Here is a 20061-nt window from a genome sequence, read left to right as displayed (position 1 = left end):
CCATGAGTTTTGTATATTCTGTATTTTCTAGAGTGAATTTCAGGAAAGCTGAAAAAGAGGGATTCTAGTGCAAAACAAACACGGAAACGTATCCGCCACGGGAAACAGCGCGAGAGGATTCAGGAACACTCTAGAAGACTCCCGACGTGAGGGGGGAGCCAGCAGCAGCCAGGTGGGGCCGGGCGGCCACCTGCTATTAGGGTTTGCTCCCCCCCCTTCTGGAAGCTTCCTCCACCGCCTTTGAGGAGTAATCTCGGCCCTTGCTTAAGTCGGTTTGATCCTACGGCGCACACGAATCCCACTGGACTATAAATACGTGGGTAGACCCCCTGGAGAGAACATCATCAACCAATTCATTATTCATCAAGGCCTCAAGCCATCAAGTATCAAGTGCCTTCAAGTTCATCAAGAACCTTCTAGTTCATAGTTCTAGTTAGTTAGATTAGAAGTAGAGGAGATCTAGTTCTTCATCGGGATCTGGAGCCCCTGGTGTTGGTCTAGAGCGCAAGAGTTCGGTAATAGATCTAGTTCTTACTTTATAGTATTCAATTATATTTTAGGGAGACTTTATTCTTAATATATTCATATGTTCTTAATTACATTAGTCATTGTCTACTTTGATTATATGTCTAGGATAGTTGGTTTGATCTTATTGAATTCATGTAATTACTCGTACAACGTTTACTTAATCGATCGTTGGATAGATGATAGACAATATGTAGACGTGGTGTCTAGATATCTTGTTTGTCTGCGAGTGCCCCCTGACGTGTCGGGTCGTGTGGTAGTCCGCGTAGGTGACAGCTGCGTTGGTTCCTCTATAGTCCATCCTTTGTACGTAGTGCTAGCATGGGCGCGGTCGCGAAGGAGGTGATAGTTGCGTCTTAAAACCCTCATTAGTTGATGCCTCTTTACATATAATTATGATATAGGGTTGACTTAACGATGATTTCTAGATGTAATTGCACTAATTAGAGTTATTCATTGGCGTAGTTATAGAATTATCTTAGATCCAACTCCCTAGTTTATCCATTAGCTGACTATGATTATGACTAGTAGATGCTCTGATGATTATCTTCATTTATGATACTTGATGATTATGCTACCATTATTATTTATCTATATTTATCTTATGACCTCTGCCTGTTATGAAGTAGACTATACGATTTGGGTAATATCATATATTATCCTATATAGTTTCCTATCAATATAATAGAATATAGTTTAACACTTAGCCTTCTCAGTGGTATAAATATAATCGACAACCTAGATACTTCCCTAGATAAAATACTACAACGGTATAATTATTTGTTCGCTTGCAGAACCCATTTAGTTTATAATTATATTCATATTTGTTATTCTCTGTCTTTTACAGTAGAACATGTGAATCTATATTAAATTCCTAGCAATATAATTAGGGATGACAACCTGCTTTGTGCTTAGAAATGTTAGAGTGATTTGTTGCTATTTGACAAGTTAATTAAATACTGTGCATAGGAGGAGTAAGATTTATCAACACCAACCAAACACACCCATCATCGACAAAGACCCACGAGTATGCCCTTGATGAGGCGAGCTATAAAACCTCAGCCCATTTGCTTGTTGGTAAAACCGGCCGGTGGTCCAAAACTTGGACTGTCTGTTTGTCTAGCCCGTTAACCAATTAGCATGATCAGTGAATCCGATATTCAGATCAATAAGCCGACCCAATCATTGTAGAGCGAGGGCGAATTCGACCATCAATTTGGCTCTAAAACGGAAAATGGCTGATTTAGTTTGCTAATTGATTTAGAAATCTTGGTTAAATTATTGTCTATATTGTTCACTTTCTGTATCTCAATTTTGTTTCACCCTCGGTCACTTTTTTTATATGTACTTGTGTTTCATTAACTCACACTAGTACAGGTACTATATAGGCGGTTCGCAACCCCTTTCTACACACGGATTGACGAATAAACTTTTCCACAGGCGGATAGCTGAGAACCGCCTGTAGAAATTTATTTCTACAGGCGGCTGAGTTAAGTGAACCGCCTGTAGAAATCCATTTATAGAAAATACAAAATCGACTTTTAAAAATAGAAACAAAAATTTAATTACAGGGAAATCACGCTTTTTGGCGTAAAATCGAAAAGATTTTAATTACAGGGAAATCATGCTTTTTTCGCGTAAAATCATGTGCTTCGCAGTCGGTGGAATTCAAACCTGATACCTTGCCCTTGCGTGTAGCCTCCTCTACCACTCCACCTATCACTCAATTGTGACTATATTAGAGTTTAGTTCCCCACATATTATCCTAAACCGAGCATATATTAATTATTTGAGACCCTAAACGGATTCCAATAGAAAAGTTGTCAACTATAAAGTTTCATAACTTTTCAAGTTCTACAACTTTTATATTGGTAGTTTCTCCATCCGAGGTCATTTACAAAATTTAAATTTTAAATTTGAGAAATTCAAACGTAGTTTTCGACGACAAGATGATTTCAAATGAAAAAGTTATCAACTACAAAGTTTCATAACTTTTCGAGATCTACAACTTTTATTTTGATGGTTTTTTCAAACGAGGTCATTTGAAAACTCAAAAAATTCAATTTCAAATTATTTCTACAGGCGGATTTCTTAAGAAACCGTCTGTAGAAATATGATTTTTACAGGCGGTTTCTTAGGAGAACCGCCTGTAGAAATACATGATTTGTACATGCGGATTTGTTAGGAAAAACTGCCTGTGAAAATTGATTTTCCCAGGTGGTTTTTGAGTTGGGCCCGCCAATTTATTTTTACAAGTATTCTTTAATTGAAACCGCCTGTAAAAATTAAATTCCACCGCCAGCTTAGAGCTTCTTTGTACTAGCGTGAGTTGGCCAAAGCCTCGTACAATACAAGATCACTTACAGGGAGTTACATGCCACTTCTCGGATCTATATGTGTACATGTTACCTGCTTCTCTAGAACATGAGCAACCTTATTATAAACTTAATTTGTATAAGAAAAACCAAGACTCCTAAAAGACAAGACTAAATGTCGATCTCTTTCACTATGTGTGGGCATATACATACGAATGATCATTGTTTGGACCTCCTTTATGGATCTATAGCTGCTTTCTCCACCATAAATTGTGATGTCCATAGCTCGATCCACGCCTCATTTCTCCGGTCAGGAAAGCCAACAGAATTTGTCACCAAGCTCAGCAACGAAGTATGTATTAAAATTTGTATATTTCAGCAACGGTTATCTCAAGCGCTTTGACGTTTGCTTCCGATAGGGTGGCCCCTGGAAGTTTTCAGTTGAATGGTTTCATCAATCTTTTAAGTTTCAAATTTTAATTAGGACGGGTTAAATTTAACTTTTGCTTGCCCTAGCCTGTTGATTTCATTATTGGTACTTCAGGATTCATGGCTTTATGCATCTTACTTAAAATGATTTTCTCCTATTTAGCATTACAGAATAATCTTCTTTGTAGTATTATAAAATTTCTGCAGAAACACGTGGGTATTATCTACTATAATAATAAACGGAAAAACCATCTTCAATATTAAACTGATGGGGTCAAATGTGTTTTAATTCCATCGTCTAAAAATAAAAAGATATTTGAACAGTGTTGTAATCAAACATGTTTTCCCTAAGTAATCATGATCTTATTGTGGTAAAAACAAATAAATAAATATATGAAGCACGAATGTATATTAAATTTTCACAGGATACAAAATGTACCGTAACAAACATTTTTAGTTACACTTGAAGATTGAACAAGGTCTAAAGTGACGTGCACAAACAACGAATACAACGAATATATTTTTCTGTTCCACCAAATAAAAGAAAAAATAAACATAAACGATATATAATTAAATTTATCTGATGAAACCACACAACATAAAATTTGTGCCGTAGATAATTAAACCAATTACCAATCTAGTTAGATTAGATATCTTGCTGGATTGTCTTGCATGCAAAGCGCCAGCATGGCTCATGCCCTTGTTTCCTTACTAGCACTTGGGCATGTTGGGAGGACGTGGCATCATTTGAGCATCTGGGGTTTTGCCATTTTTCACAATAAACACAGTGTTCATCCCCCACACCGTGTGATGATCGAAATGACAATGCATAAACCATACACCTAATAAACAAGAAAAAATAGTATAACACATATAAGAAAAAAGCATTGCAATGTTGCCCATATTAATTTAGGATAGACACTACTACTTACCAGGATTTATGGCGCGGAAGCGCATTGCAGCCCAGCCACTCGGGGGCACTGAGACGGTGTTCTGGTATGGCGGGTCCACCAGGTTGTACGTGGCCGGGTCCTTGTCCTTGTCGAAGTTACCGAACCCTCGGCCCACCACATAGAAGCTAAAGCCATGCAAGTGCATGGGGTGGCTCTCGCCGGTGAGGTCCTGGAACACCACCTCCACCACGGTACCGTACTCCACCACCTTCACCTTGGTGCCCTGCATTGTAAGCTGGAGCTCCTGGGGCGATTTGGGGGCAGTAAAGTTGAAGAATAAGGGCGGCTTGTTGGGGAAGTCCAGCTCGTATACACCACTGATGGAGTCGTAGTACGGCGTCGAGGATGTCGACAGTTGGCGCCACGAAGCTGACATTGTTTAGGCTCGCTGCGAGACGGTCACCTCTGGGGCCATTGCATGTTTTGTTGGCCCCACAGGGGAGCGTGTTGACGGAGATCATCATGAGCATGTGCTTGCCGACCTCCACTGGCACGTCGATCGAGTGCTCCTTGGTGACTAGAGACCGAAGCTGCGCCATGTATGCCGCTGCTGCATCAACATCATCGACAGCCGGCAGGTCGGGGGAGTCTGTGTGGCCCCGTGGATGGAGGCGCGTCCGTGTATTCTAGAATGGCTGTTGTGTTTTTATCATCATACGGGAGTAGTCGTGCGTTGGCGAAGAACGGGCTTGCAGCCATGTAGTAGCGGCTGTTGTCGCCTGAACCGTTGGTGGCGTGGTTGGCCTCGAGGAGGATGTTCATGGTCTGTCCGGAGGAGATCATGATGTGGTCGACGGTGAACGGCTTGAGGTAGCGGCCGTCAGTGCCAACCACCGTGAGGCGATGTCCGGCGACGGCGAAGAACATGTCGTTGGCGAGCCCCGCGTTGATGATCCGGAGCAGGTACGTCTTGCCGTGTTCCACGAGCATCCTGAAGGTGTCGTTCTTGGAGCACGGGGCGTAGTCGCCGGGCTGGCCATTGATGGTGTTGGCGTCGGAGACGTTGACGTCGCCGCCGGTCCGCTGGCCCTCGAGGAGAACTTGCTCCACGTCTGCATTCCACCACTCGCCGAGGATGATGGGCACCTCCTTGTGTGGCCTGGGGTAGGGGTAGACCGAGCCACGCTTAGGGTGGACGACGATGGCGCCGTGCACGGTGGCGCGGTCGAAGTCGCTGTGCGCGTGCCACCACAGCGTGCCCTCCTCCTCGGTGAAGATGATGCGGTAGGTCAAGTTGGCGCCGGGCTTGATTGGGCACTGCGTGATGTACTCCGGCCCGTCGGACCACGGGTTCCGTGGCTGGTCCACGCCGTGCCAATGGAGGGTGATGTTCTTGCTGCTGCCCTGGTTGTACACGTTGACGACGACAACATCGCCCTTGCGGGCGTAGATGGTCGGACCGGGGAACTGCCCGTTCACGGCCAGGATGGTCTTCTCATGGCACAGCCGGGTAACCTTCGTCTCCTTTATCTGCAAAATAGTTGATCACACGCCGGCCGGCGTTATATTATTAGCTACATACTGTTCAAGCAACTGCCTGCATCTCTGAATGAAATATAAAACTGGTCGTAATATAAGTCGAAATGAGATCTATATATCGATGAATAACTTACAACGAAGTCATAGTGAGTATTCCTTGAGGCCTGCGCCGGGCTAGCTGCAACTCCAAAGGCTAACACCATGCTTAGTAGCAGTAACCAGCAGAGGCATGCAGCCGGCATCTTAGCTGCAAAGCCCATCGTGTATGATGATGATGTGTGTGCTCTCGGTTAGATTTGAGCAAATTGCAAGCGATCGATCGAGAATGCAAAGCAAAGGCAAGCTATCTTCAATTCTGCAATGCGCGCTCGGCTAGAGCGCTGCTGCGATGCTCATCTACAGCGGATACCTCAAGCATTTATAGAACTGCATGCCAATGCAACGACGAGGGATGTGTATGTCTTGGATGTAGTGTTGGACCATACTAAACGTTGTTTAGTACTATTCAGTATTTATTCAGTATTTTTCTGTTCAGTTTTGACTTACGGTGTACAATAATATAATAAATAATATAATATGATACACTTACATATATACAAGTACTATTCTACACTTTACGTGTATTCTACATCAAACTATTATACTGAACAGAATTTAATATTATTTTGTATTCACATTTTAGTTTGGTTCAGCATTTCGTGATCGGGAATGTAAACGTGGGTATTTTTTTTTTTTGAATTTGTCATGCTGCCACCCACCATCCGGTCGATAATAACTTGGAATGATTGGTCTTGGACGCCTAGCTTAGCAGCTCGTCCACGTTAGTCCTAGCGTTTTTATATTTCCGCCGTCGGCCAATGCACGTACGGTCTGGCTGCACAAGCCGCCGCGTACCCCTGAAACGGTCTCCTTGGATCCGTTAGAGTGAGTTGTTGATTGGCAGCGTACGTGGCCAAGCTATAGACGCATCTGCCCTAGCCGTCTCTGCTTTTTCATCTCTATAAATCTACAATAATAATCAACAATTTGTAGATTCTGAGCCGCCTCTACAAATATCATTGACCAGAAATCAAAAGTGTGGGCAGAAAAATAGCATTGCTCCTCCATTATTTATCATGTATTTCTCCTCGAACCACTCCACAGTGTCTATTTCGGACGTTCGTCCTCCTTTATTTATTATCCATCTGGTTTTTAAATAAGTATTTGAGACCAGAAATGGATTTTAAATGGATAAGTTGTAACTATAAAGTTTCATAACTTTTTGAGATCTATAATTTAGTTTTGGTAATTTCTCTATTCGAGGTTATCTCTAAAACTCGAATTTCAAATGTAAGAACCTGAAACATAATTTTCCATGCATAGTTGAATTTTAATGAAAATGCTATCAGTTGCAAAGTTACATGACTTTTGCAGATCCAAAAACCTTTTATTGGTGTGGACGTTTGAAAAATTAGAATTTTAGTATATGTAACCCCTATTTTTAGAGATGGCTGGAAACATAGACACCTCTAAAATTAGGGCATTTTTTAGAGATGGCAGGGAATAACAGCTACCTCTATAAATGCATTTCGAGGGACAGCTTAAGCAGCTATAGTGCCGATTGTATATATATTTACCCGGCTCTAGAAATATAGTTTTAGTAGTAGTTAGGTTCAGATGGCGAACAATTGATCGATTCTTCAGCCACCAGTACAGGACAGGCCTTTTGTCCCGGTCAAAAACAACTTGTAGTCCCGAGTGGCGAGCCGGGACTAAGGGATCGGGACTAAAAGTCCCACATTTAGTCCCAGCTCTCTGACCCGAGACTAAATGGAGACAGTTAGTCCTGGTTGGTAATACCAACAGGGACTACAGGGGGCACCAGGCAGTGACGTGGCGCCACCCCTGGCCACCCTTTTTAGTCTCGGTTGGTATTCCCAACCGGGACTAAAGGTTTTTTTTTCTTTTTCTTTTTCTTTTTCATTTCTTTATAGATTTTGGTTTTCAATTGTATATGTTCTCCAATTTAATCGTATACGCCGCAATTATCCATATACGTTGCACCTATACGAGAGCGTCATTATTGGACATAAATAAAGTATGAAACTACATATATATATTATCCGTATAATATATATATATCTATATATATTATATAGCTATACACATACGTACATACACATTACATTTACAATAATAATATTATGTACAAGTAATAATCAAGTGTGCTGCCACCGGTTAATGATTACATAATGTTTGCCCGCCCACTCAAAGCTCATACAAGTATTCGTCCTTGTTTGGAATGGGCTTGAAGCCCTGCGGGTATAAGTGGAACTCGCCGTCTTCCGGAATGACATGATCGTTGATAAATCCGGCGATCGTCTTCTGGACTCTAAGGAGTAATGTGTACTCGAACACTTTATCTTTCATATTCCACTCCTTCCATTTGCATTAGTTAAAAAAGATATTAATATACATAAAATCTATTTAGTTTCAACAAATAAATAAGATATAAATTTACTGTATACACATGCATGTTACTTACTTTTAGAACACTTTGAGCAGGTTTAAATAGGGTGCACTGCATAAATTCACAAACATAGTATCCACATAGATTCGTTCCAAACAGCTGCGTGGGCACCCAAGGGAGTAGAACAGGAGGAGGAAGTGACACATTCAGATCCGTACAATATTTTTGTTGTAGCCAAGCCCAAGCCCTGCCCAATAAGACGCTCGTTGATTAGGTATAGCTAGCATAATGAAGTAAAGGAGCACGCATCGATATTTAAAGTATGATATATACTTACCTCTCGATCATGTCTATTATGTCTTGATAGAGTGACAGGTCTTTTTTCATTGAGTCCCACACATGTATTCTTTGTTCCGTGATCTTAATCTCAATGAGTATCCAATGATCTCTGCATTTTTTTCGAGTCAACTTATATATGTATATCTTAATGCCGGATTAACTAAGATATTATATAACACAACACTTACCCCATATTGTAAGGGAAGAGCATCTTCTCCGTATGCCTTTGGTTATAAAAGAACCTCCGGAGGTTCTTCTCCATTTCCTTAGGCTTCAGATTCAATGGATCTTTAGGTTTAGTGTCCTTGTACACGACATATGGATCGATGAAACCAATTCGATTGTCTTTTTTCAATCTTTGTTCTCTCATCATGTGTCTGCACATCGTGAGCGTAGTTATTACGAATACATACATATACTATGATGGGATTAATGATTGAAAGGAAGAATCACTTACAGACAGTAGCAGCTCATGAGAGATTTGTCGAGAGCATTCATATGGAGAAGTTGGTGTACTTCACTAAAATCTATCCATATGACGTCATCTCCATGGAAGTAGTGTCGGTCGCGGACTCGGACGGCAATCAATTCTTCTTCTATATGTTTTGAGCTGACTCTCAAGTAGTACTCGTGCAGCTTGTATATTTGCGTACCAAGTCCTCGTACCTTCTCAGGGTGGCACAAACTCCTGCCGTAAATGTACCGACTCTGATAGTCATCGACACCTTTGTGGATTGGTGCATCGGTACACCCTAGAAGTGCTTCTAGGGGCAGCCCAGTTTCTTCCATCCAATTCCCGAGCTCATCTAAGTCCACATTAGCAGGTATAGTCATTGCCAGCAAGTTGGCGTTTGAACCGTACTCATTCGCAACCACTAGTGGCTGAACTGATTGTTGCGCTTGTTCGCCGAGCTGTGCAACTTTTTGCTGGACTTTTCTTTTGTCTGCCTTGATTTTCTTTAGGACAATACGGTCGTAGTCTGATATTGTTGACCCTGGTTGTTTACTCGCAGCACGGTTCGCGTCTGTCATTTTCTGCACCACTTGACGTAGCTTTGAGCGAGGATACATTAGGTATGGCGGCTCTTGCTCTGCTTTTCTATTAGCTTTGCATTTTTCAAAGAATGCTTTGACTTCCGCTTTGCTGGCAGCAAGGACTTCCTCATCGGTCTTCTCATATGAAAGCTTGGTCGTCTTCAGGATCTTCATGTTCAAAGCTTTCCTCTTTGCCGCAGGTGGTTGGAGTGATCTCTGTGTCTCGGCGGACGACCTCTTCCTCTTCGATGCAGCACCAGCCGGTGCCGATGAGGCGGCGGCCGTTGTCGTCGGCATTGGCGGAGGCAGCGGCGCAGGTGGAGCTTGCTGTTGTGGAGGAGATTCAACCGCGGGCGGCGTTGGATTCCTTCGTGGAGGTGATGCGGCGGCCGGTGGTGGGGATGCAGCCTTCTCTTGTACGTCGTCGTCGTCGTGTCCCACGGCACTATGGTCATGCGGTGAATGGACAGACGGACTTCGGTGAGGGGAGGCCCTGGATTTGAAGAAAAACAAATAAGGTATATGTATACATGACTAAATGTTTTTTGATACAGTATATAATTATAGAAAAAGCAGTAGCGTCCACAATAATCCGCACCTGCTAGGGTTCGGTTGTGGCGGCGGCACCCCAGGAATAATGATGTACCGTTTCCTCCAACATATGAATGTCTTCTCCGTTTCACCAAGTGTCTTCTCTCCATCACCGCCTTCGATATCGAGAGGCACATTTTCACGGCCTCTGACCACTCTATCCACCGAGACACAAGCATATCCGGCTGATATTGGGACAGAGTGGATCGTTGGTGTCTTGGTGGTGTCGATAGGAGATACAACACCAGTAGCCACCTTTACTGTGCCATCGCCCTCCGGAATATGGAGCTCACAAGACGTCAACGGAGCGGTGACGTCATCCACCAGGAATCGCAGCCCTACGTCATCAACTTGCCTCGCAGGCGCCTCCGTAGAAGCACAACTGCTGTTTAGATGAGCTGAGCAAGGGCTGATGTTGACAGCCGGTGGCTGTGATAAGCTTTGGAGGCGGGAAGTTACAGCTTCCTCCACGGCCTTTTGGATTTTCTCATCCATTGTGGCCTTCAGCGCTTGCTCCCGCTCAAGGGCCCGTTCAGCCACTTCTTGGGTCTTTATGAGTCCTTCCTCCAATCTGCGTATCCGTTCCCTGTCCTCTTCCTTCTTTCTCTAGCGGCTTCTATAAGTTTCCCTATCAGCAGGGAAGGCATGTTCCCACGACACGGTGCCATAGCCTCTCGTCCGTCCACCGTGCTCAGGGTTCTCCAGGGCGAATGTCAACTCATCTTTATCTCTATTCGGCTGCCATTCTCCACTTTCAGCGATGGAGCGGGCTTGATGGAATCTTTTCGCAACAGCTTGGATGCGTTCCCCATACACGACCTTTCCGGTCTCAAGGTCCAGTGAGCCTCCGTGAGTGAAAAACCAGTGCTTCGTGCGCTCAGGCCACTCGAGGGATTCGGGCACCAACCCCCTGTCGATTAACTCTTTTTCGGCCTTTTCCCACTTAGGAACTGCGGTTTGGTAGCCACCTGATCCCATCGTGTGGTGGTAGGTCTTGCGTCGGGCATTCTCTTGGTTCTTTCTCACCCGTTCCTGAGCCTCTTCGGACATCTTGAACCGTACAAAGTCGTCCCAAAACGGTCGTAGCTTCGCATAGTTCGGAGAGTTGAAATCTGGAGTCATGTTTTTCTTGATGTAGTCTTGATATAGACGCTTCTTATAGCCCTGGAACATTGGTGCCATCTTCTTCATAGACCAATCTCGGACTCTTTCCTTCAACTGTTCATCGTTTGTCTCCAGTGTAAAATGTTGCAAGACATCACCCCAGAGTAGCTCCTTGTCACGTATAGAGACATAACTGATTTCTGGGTGTTTCTTGTTCTCCTTCCATTCACGGACACTGATTGGGATCCTATCGCGGACAAGGTACCCTAAGTGGTTCAAGAAGGCCCTTGAATGGGGTCCGAGTGGCTTGCCTGTTGCTTCCTCGAATTCTGAGATTACTAACCGGCCCTCCATAGGCTTCTTTGGGCCTCGTACTCTCCGGCTGGTCCCCGTGGTTGTCGTCGAGCCAGAGGGCTATGTAGAAAGAAAAAAGACAATTTAATACAAGATTTCGAATTATATTTGTAAAAACAAAGGAGACTGCCATATTACAGACCTGCTGGCCAGCATTGTCTTGCTCATTCGGGTCGACCAAATACTGAGAGCAGTCATCGATTCCCTCAGGGTTCTCATCTCCTTCGCGATCATCGTGATAAACTTCTTCAGTGGGACCGCGGATCAGGTTCATCATTTCCTCTTCGTGTTCTCTCGGATCGGCCATTTCTGCAGAAATATGTGACACATCACTACTAGCACTATTGTGTATACTTGACAAGGAAACAATATATAAAACTAGGGTTTAGGGTTTAGGGCTTAGGGCTTAGAACATCACTAAATACATCACAGAACACTATATGTATACTATATGTTATTACGTGAAAAAAAAACTAAATACACCATAGAACATCACTAATTACATTAAAGAACATCGTATATATATTACGTGAAAATAAATAAGAAATTGGTGACACATGACTACTATAATATACATGAAAATAAATAAATATATATGAATTTGAGCAGAGGCAATATTCTAGATTTATAAGAAATTGGTGACACATGACTACTGGCACTACTGTGTATACCTGACAAGGAAACAATATATAAAACTAGGGTTTACAACTTAGGGTTTGGGGTTTACGGCTTAGGTTTCAAGGTTTAGGGTTTACGGCTTAGGGTTTACATCATTTGCTAACAAAAGTGGCATGATCTGAATCGGTCACAAATAAGTGAGAGAGAGAGTATATGTGTTCAGGGCTTAGGGTTTAGGGTTTAGGGTTTAGGGGTTAGGGTTCAGTGTATATCATTTTCTAATAATTAAATATATCATAATTGTACCACTAATTTAAACCAGTAATTGTACCACTAATTACGGCGGAGAGACGGCGGTCGGTGCGGAGACTCGACGGGGACTTTGGTAACGACAGTAGAGAGACGTCGATTTGGAAGAAGGAAGAAATAAGGAACAAATATTATATCACATTTACATATTGTGGCACATGCATGAAGCACTAAATACAGAAAAAAAACAAAAACTAATAACATAGTTTGTCTGTAATTTACAAGACAAATCTTTTGAGCTTAGTTAGTTTATAATTGGACAATATTTGCTACAAATAAACAAAAATGCTACAATACCAAAATAGAAAATCTTTTCGGAACTAAACAAAAAATATATAATGTAATACAAATAATGATTAGAGCAAAGCATAAGAAAAAAAATAAATACATGTAACAAAGAAAAAAATTTAAAGAACATCGTATATATATTACGTGAACAGTGCAATTAGTTTTTATTTTCGTCTATTTGCAATTTAGGAATAGTACTACTTTCGTTTGTATTTGACAAATATTATCCAATCATGTACTAATTAGACTCAAAAGATTCGTCACGTCAATTCCAACCAAATTGTGCAATTAGTTTTTATTTTTGTCTATATTTAATACTTCACGCATGCGTCTAAAGATTTAATGTGTCGGAGAATTAAAAAGTTTTACAAAATTTTTTAGGAACTAAGGCCTTGTTTACTTCCAAAATTTTTTACAAAATATTTCGTTTGTATTTGACAAATATTGTCCAATTATATACTAGTTAGGCTCAAAATATTTGTCTCGTCAATTTCGACCAAACTGTGCGATTAATTTTTTTCTCATTTATATTTAATACTCCATGCATATGTCTAAAGATTCGATGTGATGGAGAATCTGAAAAAATTTTGCAAAATTTTTGGGGAACTAAACAAGGCCTAAACAAGGCGCGCAGCGCCACGGGCCGGCTCGGGCGCACGGGGCCGGGGCTCGGCGGCTGCGCCGCCAGCCGGTGGGGGCGAGCGTGGCCGGGCACGGTGTACGGCGTGGGGCCCGCGCAGCTGCCCCCGCCCGCAGCGTTGTCGGTGTACGGCGGCGGCGCGGGCGCGCGGAGGGAACGCGGCGCGTGTACGGCGGCGGCTCAGGCGCGCGGCATTAGGCGACGGCGGGCGCGCGCGCGAGAAGGAGAGAAAAAGAGGAGAGAGGGAGCGCGGCGTACGGCGGCGGGGCGTCCTCGGGGCGGCGCTCGAGCAACGACGACGGAGCGGCGGTGGAGGAGACGAGCGGTCGCGAACGCGGCGGTTAGGGCAGGAGGAAGACGGACGCGGGCGCAGTGGGCAGGAGGAAGAAGGCCTCTGCCCTTTATAGGGCAGGGCACCTTTAGTCCCGGGCTCTGTCTCGGCCCGGGACTAAAAGGTTCTCACCAATTTATGGCGCCAGTTTAGGCGCCATAATTTGGTTTTTCCTTTTTTTTTCCTCTTTACATTGTTAAATGCATTATAAATTAAATAAATCTGATAAAATTGTTAAGAAATACACATTAATTTTATTCTGCTCTACTCTTGAGTATAAAAATTCTTAACACAATTGCTTTTTAAATATTCATATTATTCAAAATAAATGTTATTCATAATGAATATTTTGTTAATGCAAAAATATAATGACCAATTAAATTTTAAAAAATTGTTGGCTTTAGACAGATACTTTGTTTTTGGGTCATTTGGACGTTAAACTTTTGTTTCTTTAGTAATAATTATACAAATGCGCGACATTGATTGTATAAATTTGAAATTTAAATTTTTAAAAGTTGTAAGATGTATTTTGGAACCCTGGATGGCCTCAAATGGAAAACTCATGAATACTAAGTTTGTTCCACTCATCAAGACCTACATTTTCTCTAATGGTCACATTTTCATTTAAAAAAGTTTAGACCACTCAATTTTGAAATTTGAAAGAATTCATAGCGAAACGCTAATTTTCAGAACCATGGATGGCCTCAAATGGAAAACTCATGAATACCAATATTGCTCCACTCATCAAGATCTACATTTCATATATAGACCATTTTTACATTTGATAAAGTGTTGGCAAAGTGTAGTTCAAAATCCACACTTCCCACGTATAGTTTCATAAAGTTTGTGTGAGATTTAAGATTTGGTGAGTATTGTTTACATAAACTTTCCCAAATGGAAAAATGGTCTATATAAAAAGTTTGGATATTGATGAGCTCTAACCACTTGGTATTCAAAAGATTTTCATTCCATGTCATTTTCTCCGTCGTTTGACCAAAGCTCGTCTTCGAATTTGAAAACACGTGCCTCGGACTCGATCAAATTTATCCGGATGAAAATATGATCCATATATGAAATGTAGGTCTTGATGAGACCTAACAACTTGGCATTCAAAAGTTTTCCATTTGAAGTACTCAGGTGGGTCATTTGACCAAGTTTGACCAAAGTCAAAATAGTGGGTTTCACAAACACACACTTTGACCGAGCCCTGGATGGCCTCAAATAGAAAACTCATGAATACAAAGTTTGTTCCACTCATCAAGACCTACATTTCTCTAGTGGTCACATTTTCATTTAAAAAAGTTTAGACCACTCAGTTTTGAAATTTGAAAGAATTCATAGTGAAACGCTAATTTTCAGAACCATGGATGGCCTCAAATGGAAAACTCATGAATACCAATATTGCTCCACTCATCAAGATCTACATTTCATATATACATTTCATGAATACCAATATTGACCAAGTTTGACCAAACTCATGAATACCAATAGTTCAAAATCCACATCAAGATGTTACAATTATATTACACATAATGTTACAATTATATTACACAAGATTTCAAGTACAAATCACTACCATTATCAAGCTAGCACAGTGGTAAACTTTTTCTTAACATAATGCCCTTGGTTATGATCATTCCGTAACCATGGAGTGTCCTCTGCAGCGAGCATGATGCTTGGGTCTTTGGCCACACAGAAGGGTGGGATCCGTTCATCCTTTTCATAATCCTCTGACACGTCTGACTTGTCTTCAATTCCCACGATGTTTCTTTTCCCTGTAAGAACAATGTGTCGCTTTGGCTCGTTGGTGTTTTTCTCTTCTTGTTTCCCTCTCTTAGGTTTTGTAGACATGTCTTTCACATAGAACACCTGATTCACCTTAGTACCGAGGACGAATGGATCGTTTGTATATCCAATATTGTTGAGGTCCACTGTTGTCATTCCGTACTCCTTATCGACTCATACCCCTTCTTTCATCTTCACCCATTGGCATCGGAATAAAGGGACTTTAAAATTATGTGCATAGTCTAGTTCCCAAATCTCCTCTATACGACCATAATATGTGTGCCTGTCCCCATTCGTGTCCGTGGCATCCACACGGACACCACTGTTTTGGTTGGTACTCTTTTTATCTTGTGATACGATGTAAAATGTATTTCCATTTATCTCATACCCTTTGTATGTGAGGACGTGCCACGCTGGTTGCCTAGCCAACAAATAAAGTTCATCTCCAATATCTTTATCACCCTGACATTTTTTTCGCAACCAGTCACCGAATGTTTCCATGTGATGATGCGTAACCCAAGTCTCATTCTTTCCAGGATTCTCGGATCGTACAAAATCCATGTGTTCCTCAATATAGGGTTCCACCACAATGGAGTTTCGAAGGACTTTGTAGTGCGCTTTATTGAATAAATCATCACCCTGGCTAATATATGTTTTCTTTCCTAGTGTACCCTTTCCACCGAGTCTCCCCTCATACCTTGATTCAGGAAGACCAATTGGGTCAAGATCAGGAATAAAGTCCACACAGAACTCAATGACCTCCTCTGTCCCGTATCCCTTGATGATGCTTCCTTCTAGCCGACCCCGCTGGTGAACATATTTTTTCAGTACACCCATAAATCTCTCTAAGGGAAACATGTTGTGTAGGAAGACAGGACCCAGAATATGAATCTCTTTGACCAAATGAACTAGGAGATGTGTCATGATATCAAAGAAAGATGGAGGAAACACCAACTCAAAGCTGACAAGACATTGAACCACATCGTTCTGTAGAGTAGCTAGATCAAGAGGATTGATTGCCTTCTGAGAAATTGCATCGAGGAATGCACACAACTTCACGGTGGCCAGATGTACATGTGGAGGTAGAATTCCTCTTAAGGCAACCGGAAGCAGTTGTGTCATAATCACGTGGCAGTCGTGCGATTTTAAGTTGACAATTTTTTTTCTCTAGCACATTTATTATACGCTTTATGTTGGAGGAGAACCCAGATGGGACCTTGATGCTGCTTAGGCACTCAAACCTGATTTCCTTCTCCTCATTGCTAAGAGTGTAGCTAGCAGGTCTTAAATACTGGCGTCCATCATCTGTCTGCTCTGGATGCAGGTTGTCTCGTTCTTTCATGCGCTTTAAGTCCTCTCGAGCCTCAAGGGTATCCTTAGGGTTTCCAAACACACCCATAAACCCTAGGAGATTGACACAAAGATTCTTGGTCAGGTGCATCATGTCGATGGAGTGGCGGACCTCAAGGTGTTTCCAATATGGTAGCTCCCAAAATATTGACTTTTTCTTCCACATTGGGGCAAGCCCCGAAGCGTCTTTCGGAACAGGTTCGCTGCCTTCTCCCTTTCCAAACACTACTTTCAAATCTTTGACCATCTCGAATACCTCTGCCCCATCTCGTTTGCCTGGCTTGGACCGGTGTTCTGCCGTACCTTTAAAATGTTTGCCTTTCTTTCTCAACTGGTGGTTCTTAGCAAGAAATCAACGATGGCCAAGGTACACGACCTTTCGGCATTTTTTTCAAATAGATAGCTTGAAGGTCACCAAAGCAATGGGTGCAAGCATTATATCCCTTGTTTGTCTGTCCTGAAAGATTGCTTAGAGCTGGCCAATCATTGATTGTCACGAACAACAATGCTCGTAGGTCGAATGCTTCCTGTTTGTACTCATCCCACATACGCACACCTGGTTTGCTCCATAGAAGCTGGAGTTCCTCAACCAATGGCCTCAGGTAAACATCGATGTCGTTGCCAGGTTGCTTCGGACCTTGGATGAGCACCGACATCATAATGAACTTCCGCTTCATGCATAACCACGGAGGAAGGTTATAGATACATAGAGTAACGGGCCAAGTGCTATGACTAGAGCTCTGGTCCCCAAAAGGATTAAATCCATCCGTACTCAATGCGAACCTTAGGTTTCTTACGTCCTCTGCAAATTTCGGGAATTCTCTATCAATTCCTCTCCACTGAGAACCATCTCCAGGGTGTCTCAACATGTTGTCCACCTTACGGTCTTCTTTGTGCCATCGCAACAACTTTGCATGCTCCTTATTTCTGAACAAATGTTTTAGCCATGGAATTATTGGAGCATACCACATAACCTTGGCAGGGATTCTCTTTCTCGGATGTTCTTCATCCTCAACATCGCCAGGGTCATCTCGCAAGATCTTGTACCGTGACGCATGGCAAACAGGGCATTCATCTAATTTCTCGTGCTTGCCACGGTACAGGATGCAGTCATTAGGGCATGCATGTATCTTCTCGATTTGTAATCCCAAAGGGCAGACGATCTTTTTTGCTTCGTATGTAGTGGTGGGTAACTCATTAGGCTTCGGAAGCATCTTTTTTTGGATCTTCAGTAATTTTCCAAATGCCTTGTCAGAAGTACAATTCTCTGCCTTCCACTGTAATAACTCCAGTGTCGTTCCTAGCTTTTTTTGTCCCTCTTCGGCCGACAGGTAGAGTAGCTTCTTGTGATCCTCTAGCATTTGGTCAAATTTAGCCTTCTTCTTTGCACTTTCGCAATCTCTCTGTACGTCGCGAATGACATCACCAAGAGCATCGTCATCATCAACGATACTGTTTCCTGCATCCCCGTCTTCATCACCTTCATCCTCTACTGCGAAGTCGCAGTATTGAGCAAAAACATCGTCAGGGTACGCTTGCTCTTCTTCACCTTCTTCCATCATAACCCCAGACTCTCCGTGTTTGGTCCAACAAATATAGTTTGGCATGAAACCATTCGTGAACAAGTGCAAGTGAATTTCTCTTGAGTTTGAAAATTCCTTCAAATTCTTACAAACAGCACATGGGCAGCACATAAAACCATCCTGCTTATTTTGCTCCGCCACTCTGCGGAATTCTCGCACGCCCTCAATGAACTCGTTGGAGCGGCGATCAGCATTGTACATCCAATGGCGTGTCATTATCTGCATTATCATGGAATTATAATTTTTCTATTAAAAGCTATAATTTTATCAGTAAAGAAAATTAATTTTAATAATTTTTAAAGTGAAAAATAATTTATTTAACAATTACAACAAAAATTATATTATTAATATTTTAAAATAAGAACATGAACATATTAAAGTAGAAAATATCCTATAATATCTATAATAGAACTTAACATGATTCGTGTATACATAGTAGTAATGATTTGTGTATACTAGTTTTTAGCGGGCACACACTTAGCATCGTTCAAAAAAATTCAAACATGAGAAGACGATGATTGGAGAGATGGCAACATGAAATAATCAAAATAGACATATATCCAATATATGAAATTACATATGGCGGTGAAAAACATAGGAGGACGAAGCTAGCAACCTTTCAAACAAATCGACGACGGCGTAGAAGCGTTGAAATGGATCGATCGTGGGAGATGAGAGCACTAACAAGCAAGAACAATGAAAGAACAAGCAAGAACAAAGCACCTCGAGCTCGGGCAGGGAGAGAAAGAAGGGAGGAGGGAGATTCAATTTATTGCGGGGAGGATTTAGTCCCGGTTGGTGTTACCAACCGGGAGTAAATACCTACTTTTAGCCCCGGTTAGTGCCAACGACCGAGACAAAAGCTTTAGTCCCGCTTAGTGTCACAAACCGGAGTTAAAGGTAGGTATTTACTCCCGGTTGGTAACACCAACCGGAACTAAAGATTTTTTTTGTTTCGGGCGCCCAAAAAGCCGGGACTAAAGCTCATTCGGCACATCGACGAAAGGTTCTGTTTCGTTCTCTAAGTAGTGAGCCGTCTCTCCGGCCGGCTACTCAGCTCGGCTCATGAGAATCCCTCAAACGGGAACAGTTGACCGGCCGGGTTATAGTTGAGCACAAGTTTATGTAATAGAATATATACTTCCAGCTGTAGCTTTTTTTTTTTTTAGGACATATTAAGGTGTACCTACTCCCTCTATGTTATACTAGGCTAGTTGATCTTATTAGTAGTTAATTAACAAGTGCTTTATTAGTACTTAATTGCCTGCAGAGGATGGTGGCATCATGTGAGGTGTGATGCCCGTCATGATATTGAAGCAGCTTCTGCGCAGAACCGCCGCGGCGGCCATACGCCGACGACGACAACCACCCGGCGGCTGCCGCCGCCGTAGGTCCCTCCTCGTACTATTAAAATTTAAACTAAACCTAAAGCGTTGATGGCCTCTGCACATAAAATGCACCACGCCGGCATGCTCTGCCCACACACAAACTCCTCAGTAAACGCAACAAGAACCACACCCCCACCCCACCGCCTTTGAAAACTACAACCACTCGGAAGAAGCCCCAAAAACACCAGGACCAAGC

At 42.4% G+C, this 20061-nt stretch overlaps 1 pseudogene; it reads right to left on the bottom strand.

Annotated features, from left to right (window-relative positions):
* LOC8061729 lies at nucleotides 3769-6054 on the bottom strand (annotated as a pseudogene).

This window comes from Sorghum bicolor, chromosome 5 (assembly GCF_000003195.3).
Source record: "Sorghum bicolor cultivar BTx623 chromosome 5, Sorghum_bicolor_NCBIv3, whole genome shotgun sequence".
Lineage (NCBI taxonomy): Eukaryota > Viridiplantae > Streptophyta > Magnoliopsida > Poales > Poaceae > Sorghum > Sorghum bicolor.
This window is presented reverse-complemented; position numbering and strand designations above follow the sequence as displayed.